This window comes from Schistocerca serialis, chromosome 8, assembly GCF_023864345.2.
Source record: "Schistocerca serialis cubense isolate TAMUIC-IGC-003099 chromosome 8, iqSchSeri2.2, whole genome shotgun sequence".
Lineage (NCBI taxonomy): Eukaryota > Metazoa > Arthropoda > Insecta > Orthoptera > Acrididae > Schistocerca > Schistocerca serialis.
The window spans coordinates 167935242-167943413 of NC_064645.1; positions in this window are offsets into that span (position 1 = coordinate 167935242).

The following is an 8172-nucleotide window of genomic DNA, read 5'->3' on the forward strand; positions in this document are numbered from 1 at the left end:
CGCTGAATATGTGCCGTGACTCACCTTAAATAAAACTCTTATCATAACGTCTAGTGCCTAGCCTGACCATTCTGTAGACAGGGAGATCAGAAATGAAATTCCCGCAGCCGAACAAATCCTCTGCGACGCTTAATTAGCCTTTTGGAAGCCGCCGTTCGTACAGCGCGGATCAGCAGTATGTCCGCCCACAGCTCATAGCGACACGGAGTTTCCGATTTCAATCTTATGAGCGATACGCGCACACGCACTGCCCCATCGATATTAATTTTCCGGGTTCAGCGTCGGGCGGTGTGCGATTGGATAGAGACTTTTTTTGTCAAAGGCGAAATCCGCTTACAACTTCGAAAAATGCTCGAGCAGGGTCCAGACCACAAAGCTACAGCAGAATAAGTCTGTCAAATATCAAGGCCTTATATATCTCTCCTCTCCCTCTGCCTGTCTGTCTCTGTGTCTCCATTTCTCTCTTTGGGATCAGTGGCAATTGTTCGTCGTAGTAGGATACTTCCATTTGGCATTGTTTTCTGGATGAAGGCATCCAGAAGCAGGCTGTCGTATTCATTACACAGCACGCTTCAGAACTTACGAGAAACAATACTTGATGTTGTCACGACAAATGTGAGGTCCTCACCATATAGACTGGGAACTGTGTTGACACAGTTACCTTGCTGTGAAAATTTTGGAACTGCACAATATCTAAGATAACGCGAAACTGTCGCCAATTCATCAGCTTCTAGAAAAGATATTGGTACGTAATGTCTGTTTGGTGTTCTAGCTTCATTTTACTATCACTGGTGTGCGCTAGGGAGGCCATTCGCTAAAGGTAGTATTCGAAATGTTAAATTTCTACTGCTCTCAACCCTTAGTTCTGTCCCAGTGGACAAATACTGGTTGTCACCCAAACACCCTGAAGCTGACAAACTGCATACACGTCAGTAGATTTCTTTCGTAAGTGATATACACATTCCCATCCATCTTCACAACTTACTTTTCTTATTCAAAATAGAATTTATGAGAACACTGCCAGTCCAACGCGTCACTTTTTAAGAGAAACGTATTTTCAAAAACTTTCTAGGAAACCTGAAAAATTTGGGAAATATTACGTCTTTTTTAATAACACGCACAACTTGTGTAAGGGAAATGTGTTTTCGTTTACATACTCTATGTGTAATGCGCGTAGTCTGAGTGTTTATTTATTCTAATCCTTTGATAGTCATTCTCCTCTTTTCTTTTCTCTTTATTCTCCCCTTCTCCCATCTCGCCTCCTACTCTCCCCTCCTCTCTTTCCATTTTGAAGTCGTTCGTTTTGTATTAAAACAATTAATTTCCCTGATTATAAATATCATAAAATGATCCACTCCAAAGACGATAAAACTGGGAAAGTGCAACTATTCTCATTGCTTATTGATATTGTTGTAAATGCTGATTATTTTTGCTTTCAATGAAATTATGTTCATTGACTTTAATAGAATGGATAAAATTGACCTTCAGGCCACAAGCCATTTTTGTTTAACAGCATGCTAGGTGAACTATGACCATATATGTAGCTAATGCTCACACAGAAGAAATCGTTTTGTAAACGATTAATAGGACTTTGAATTAAGATGCATTCTAGACATTTTATGGTTAATAAAATAAATAATGATGGGGCACTTATGGTGCTTGATCGTTGCGTCACCAAACAAGTCGCTTCAAACTTAATTTAAACGGCCAGAAATTACATGAATCATTCAGCTAAAACAGGAGAACTGAAACGTTTGTCGTCTTACAAAATGAAAACAAGTTTGAAATATGATGGTCCAATTATTTTTCACAAGAAGATAGGTCAAGTACATTTACATTCGTGCCGTGCAAATACCAGAACGAGAGGAGAATCAGTATAGAGTGGCATCTTTATCAGACAGAAAAAAAATATATTTATAAATGACTGGAAATTGGTACACCATCAGTGTGTTAAAAATATTAATTTTTCGAAGATATTGCTTTTCATAAGTACAACCAAAATGAGCCATTTTCATTATCATTAGAGACTTTCTGCAGAATTATACTCACTTCATTAATTATTTACTGATCTGATAATGTCTAGATGAGGTAATTAGGGTCACAGCATATTGTTCAAGTCTGAAATATTGTATCAACGCTCAAGGTCACATTCAACATGGTTGTCCACCTATACAGGCAGATCATACGGGAAACGTGAGCAAAAAACCGAGATAGGGCCTTCAGACTTTAATATCACCCACGAAAATATGTAGTTTGCATCCAGAAGTGCATCTTACACAAAGTTAGGAATTTATTTTATATTCCGTTGATATTGTATGTAACGTCCTTGAAATCCAATATAAGTATATGGCTCTTAAACAGAATTCATATGCCTGAAATGAGATTAGTAAAAGCACATAGATTTGAGCGAATGTAGCATCCAACAAATTGTACATTTCGTCCATGAGCAGTGAACATAGAGTTGCGTTTAACATGTTTACTCTTAGAACAAATAATTGAATTTTATAGAGTTAATTAGATCATAATTATTTTTGTAATAGCAGCATGCATAAACGTAATGTAATTTTAGTTTGTAGAAGAGATACATTCAGATTTTACGAGCATTATGCAGTTTTGTTAATGTAAGGAAAAAGAGAAACACATGTCAGTAAGTGTATTAGGATAAACTGATTTAGAATGTTTGGACATTATGAATGGTAACTGTTGATATACGGCCTGCAGTGTTGAGATAACAAACTGCATCCTGGGTATGAAGTAAATGTCAGTCATCGACAACAGTACTCACTATAGAAGGATAGGGACACAGACAGCGAAGCTGATGCAATAGTAGGTGGTGGCAGATTTAAATTATTGTCAATTATTCATGAAATGTAGTATCTTTTACAAGTGAATCTTATAAATGTCAGTGTCCACTACAAGCACCGAATGAATGTCTTTTTTAGTCTAGTTTAAAAACTGGCACCACACTAAACCAAAAAGGATTACACGCTCAGTGTTGCTTTCTCAGAGTGACCTTGTGTGTGTTTGCTTACATAAACAGTTCATTAGATTCGTTTGAAACTCAGGTTTGTCGTCGGACCAAGGGATTGAACACATCTTACTACAAACTTGAATAAGATGATTTAGAAATTAAAGTTTATTTACTTATGCACTAGATCTGCTATCGATGTCAATATCTGATTATTAGAGCATCTTGACTGTTTGCTTTGCATAGCTTACATGCAAGCGGTTCTATATAGAGTTCGTAGTACTACAGTCATACACTGAAGAGCCAAAGAAACTGGTACAGCTGACTAAGCGCAACCGCTATGGTCGCAGGTTTGAATCCTGCCTTGGGCATGGATGTGTGTCATGTCCTTAGGTTAGTTAGATTTAATTAGTTCTAAGTTATAGGGGATTGATGACCTCAGAAATTAAGTCCGATAGTGCTCAGAGCCATTTTTGAACAGCTGCCTAATATTGTGTAGGGCCCCTGCCAGCTCGCAGAAGTGCCGCCACAAAACGTGGCATGGACTCGACTAATGAATGATTCAGTGCCGGAGGGAACTGACACCACGAATCCTGAGAGCTGTCCATAAATCCGTTAGAGTACGAGGGTGGAGATCTCTTCTGAACAGAACGTTGCAAGGCATCCAGATATGCTCAATAATGTTCATATCTTGGGAATTTGGTAGCTAGCGGAAGTGTTTAAAGTCAGATGAGTGTTCCTGGAGTCACTCTGCAACAATGCTGAAGGCGTGGCGTGTCGCACTGTCCTGCAGAAATTGCCCAAGTCCTTCAGAACGCACAGTGGAAATGAATGACGAAGGTGATCAGACAGGATGCTCACGTACGTGACACCTGTCAGAGTCGTTTCTAGACGTATCAGGTATCCAATATCACTCCAACAGCATACTCCCCACACCATTACAGAGCCTCCACCATCTTGAACAATCCCCTGCTGACATGCAGGGTCCATGGATTAATGACGTTGTCTCCATACCCGTACGCGTCCATCCGCTCGATATAATCATAAATGAGACTCGTCCGACCGTACAACATGTTTCCAGTACACATCAGCCCAAACGAGGCGTCAAGCTTTGTGTCGTGCAGTCAGTAATCAAGGGTACAATAGTGGGCCTTTGACTCTGAAAGCCCATATCGATGATGTTTCGTTGAATGGTTCGCACGCTGACACTTGTGATGGGCCAACAGTGAAATCTGCAGTAATTTGCGGAAGGATTGCACTTGTACCACGTTGAACGATTGTCTTCAGTCGTCGTTGCTCTCGTTCTTGCAGGATCTCTTTCCGGCAGCAGCGATGTCGGAGGTTTGATGTTTTACCGGATTCCTGATATTCACGGTACACTCGTGAAATGGTCGTAGGGGAAAATCTCCACTTCATCGCTACCTCGGAGTTGTGTCCCAACACTCGTGCGCCGACTATAACACCACGTTCAAACTCAATTAAATCTTGATAACCTGCCATTGTAGCAGCAGTAACCGATCTAACAACTGCGCCAGATACTTGTCTTTTATAGGCGTTGTCGACCGCAGCACCGTTATCACGCCTGTTTACATATCTTTGTATTTAAATTCGTATTCCTATACCAGATTCTTAGGCGCTTTAGTGTATTTATCATATTATGTGAACAAACATTTAACATTGTCCCTACAAATTGCACTGTACCAAGACGCAAAGTATATAGAAAATGTTTTGTATATAGATGTTTCGTAGGAATCAAGAACATTACAAGGACATTAATCCACAATGATCACCTATATTTATAAGAGTATGATATTTTGGCCACAGCCTTACAGGCTTGTGCACCATCAGAGTTTATTATATTTACTGAAGGTTTAGGACATCACTGTTTATTTTCAGATGTATAAGTCTCTACATGTACTACACCTGTTTATATATCAGAATAGAGGCAAGAGACTTTAGTTTGTATGAACGGCAAAGCAACCATAAGATCAGGACTGACTGAAATAAACGCTTCTCAGCCACAAACTAGTGTCAGTTCCACAGTAGAGTTTTCGAAATCAATATATATCCAGCATTACTGTCCCTAGGTCTTTGAACATCTATGGACATGAACTTGGAAACTGTACCTACACTATAATCTTAAATTATCATACGTATGTAATGTATATCGGATCATGATGAATCTAGGAGTGTGTACTCCTTCTAAGTTACTCTTGTATATTCTTTTGCACCAGTCCTGTCCATCGTGACAGGAGATATACATTTTTTACGGTGTGCCAGTGGTTACTCGTGGAGCAAAGCTATTGAACCTTGTACAGCATGTACGGTGAGTCTCCCATTTTTATTTCAGTGATGTCTGTGTGGCTTTCAACCGGTATCTTATCGAAAATACATTCTACTTTAAAAACTATATGAAAATTTACTTGGTAAAAGATACTGTTCTTCATCCTACAATTCATTTGTGCTTTTCTAAGTGAACATGGGAGTACGTTGTTGGTCTGAGTATTTCATCGACTGTCTCATCATAAGATCGTTAATGTCCATAGCTCTATGAACTAGTGATTAGTATCATAGTAGACACAGTTGACAATACCATTGTGCGTAGTCTTTAACAGCACAGTGATGTTCCTACCTGAAATACTTTAGAAGGAATTTTATTATGTGTGATTACTCAGAATACATATGATTTCAATAGGTGTATAGAGGATTAGCTAGTCATGCACTTACACTGTTTTGCAGCTTAAATATGTTTTTGTGTGACAGTCATTTAACTGGCAGAACACAGTTTCTGTTTTTGTATGTTCTTTGAACTACGCACTAACCAGCTATAGAGCATACATATGTCATACTTACAATGTGTACATGAGTATTAATTACTGCAGCTTATCGTACCCATGGACTTCTGTATTTTTTGTCAATTTCGGTATAGCAGCTGACTTACGTATAACTCAGAGCTAGTATGTAACTAGACGAACCAGTATGTGTAATGTAAAATTACTATATGTATTTCCGTAGTAACAGCCCCTAGCGTCGACCATGAGGTGGAATAAGATAGATGACTACAGGATTTTTGAGGAATTACCCCCATATGGAATTCATAAATTCAAATAATACCTCCTTCGTCTCAGTAATAAACTCAGAACGTCAGCTTCTTGCAGCGAATTAAGGTTCTTTGATTCTGACACTTTGTCTCCAATATTATCTTCACTAATGTTCATATTTATACAATGAAATTGCTGATTGCTCACATGCAGCACTTTTGTTTTTATAAATTTAACTTTTACACCTTGACGGTACTTTCCAAGATTGGCTTCCGTTTTCAATGAAACTATATTGATATTCATTCCATCAGCAACATTTACCCTTAGAGTGGTCTAATCCCTCTCTGGTAAAAATTCAATACCAAAGGTACAATTCAAGATTAAACCTTCTACAATTAGGATGTGCATCTAATGGGTCCATTTCCTTGAGTTACAGGCCCTTGTATTAGCACCTTGACATTACACGACCTTGTACCGACCACACCGACAATTTTACAGGCCATCAACCACAAAGCAGGCTCTTTCGTAATCTTATTAATCCTAATGAATAACTGAGTGGACGACACATTGGCACTAGCTGCAGTACTATTACAGTCACAGGTAGTACATTTGCCACTACAGCATTAACAGCATCCTGTACTATGTTTTCACTTAGCTTATTAGATACATGAAGTTCAGTACAGGACTCGTCTGTGATATCTGTTTCATCATTGTATCACAACAGGTTAACAGAACTGGCATCGTTGGGTTCACCTCATCCTGTGACTGACATTTTAGACAATAATGAGGTCGCTTTCAGTTTGTTGAGTTTGACTCAGAGGGACGGCTCTCATCGACCGCCTAAATCACACTGTTACATTCTGAGTGTGTCTGTTCATTTTGGCAGTGCAGTTTTGCACTTGATTGTTTCCCTGGTGAGTGTCATTTACAATAGGTTGACCATAATTTTTTACATTATGATTCCATCAACTGTGATGATTATTACGCCACTGATATCTCCCATTAACAGGGTCACTGGGATTTTATTTACTGCCATATCTCATATTTTATTTTGTTTCCTCAGACTTCGATTTCCTTGCATACGGTTGTTCATCAGAGGCCCTGTTGGTGGCATTACACAGTTGCTGTACCAATCGTTTATTTTACTTTGATTGTTAAAACACATTTCACATTATTCAACTTACAATCCTCATGTACCAAGGCAGTTGAAACCAACACAGACACAAAATTCTCTAAGTTTGTTCAGAAATATTTACTAACTTTTCTTTGACACACTGGTAATTCGGCCTCAAGAACCCGCAACACAACACGTCTTGGTGTCAGATTGGTTCATCCCGCTATCATGTTTCATTCAAATGTTTTTCGAAGTTTTTGCATAAGCCGTTTGAAACTGTTCGTATGACTACCAACACTCAGCAGTTTCCACTGCCCATAGTGCTGCTTTATCTTGTAAAAATCCTGTAGTGAACTTCATTTCTTGCAAGTCACACTACATCACCTAGGTCAGACTCTTTAAATGATTTTATGAAAGCAACTTGGTGTGTGCTCTTTTTGTCAGACCAAAAGACTTGGAACCTTAAATGCTTTAGCAGACCTTCCTCTAAAAGAACAGATGACAAAATTGGAGCTCCCTCATCCCATATAACGCTCCATTAGGAGAGTGGATATTATGATCTACATCACATCACCAGACTGACTCAGAATGTTATAAGCATCACCTTCCCGAAAACAAAGGGCTGTTGTTGTCAAGCACAATTTCTTTAACACTGCTCAACTCCCTCCTCAAGCCATTAGTTGATGTGGCCACATTGTTATGCAACTCAGCGAAGCCCCTACTTAGCATAGTTTTAATTTCACAACTCAGATTGAATTAGTTCCCTAAAGTATCTTGTCCTAATGCTGCTCGAGTACTAAACTGTTCTACAGCAAACTTTAACACGGAATCAAGCTTTCCATTAATCTGTACATTCTTCTCAGACATCGATTTCATATATTAATGTGAAAAATTCCGGCTCTGTACATTAAACAGTTATTTTGATTTTTTCTTCTTGTTCATCTGGGGCTCAGCTTTTAGTTAGCTGCCCAATAGATTGTTTTATTTTGGACTGTTGTGATCGTATTGAACCTATTCGATGTTTTATTTTTCTATAGCAAGGGCGAATG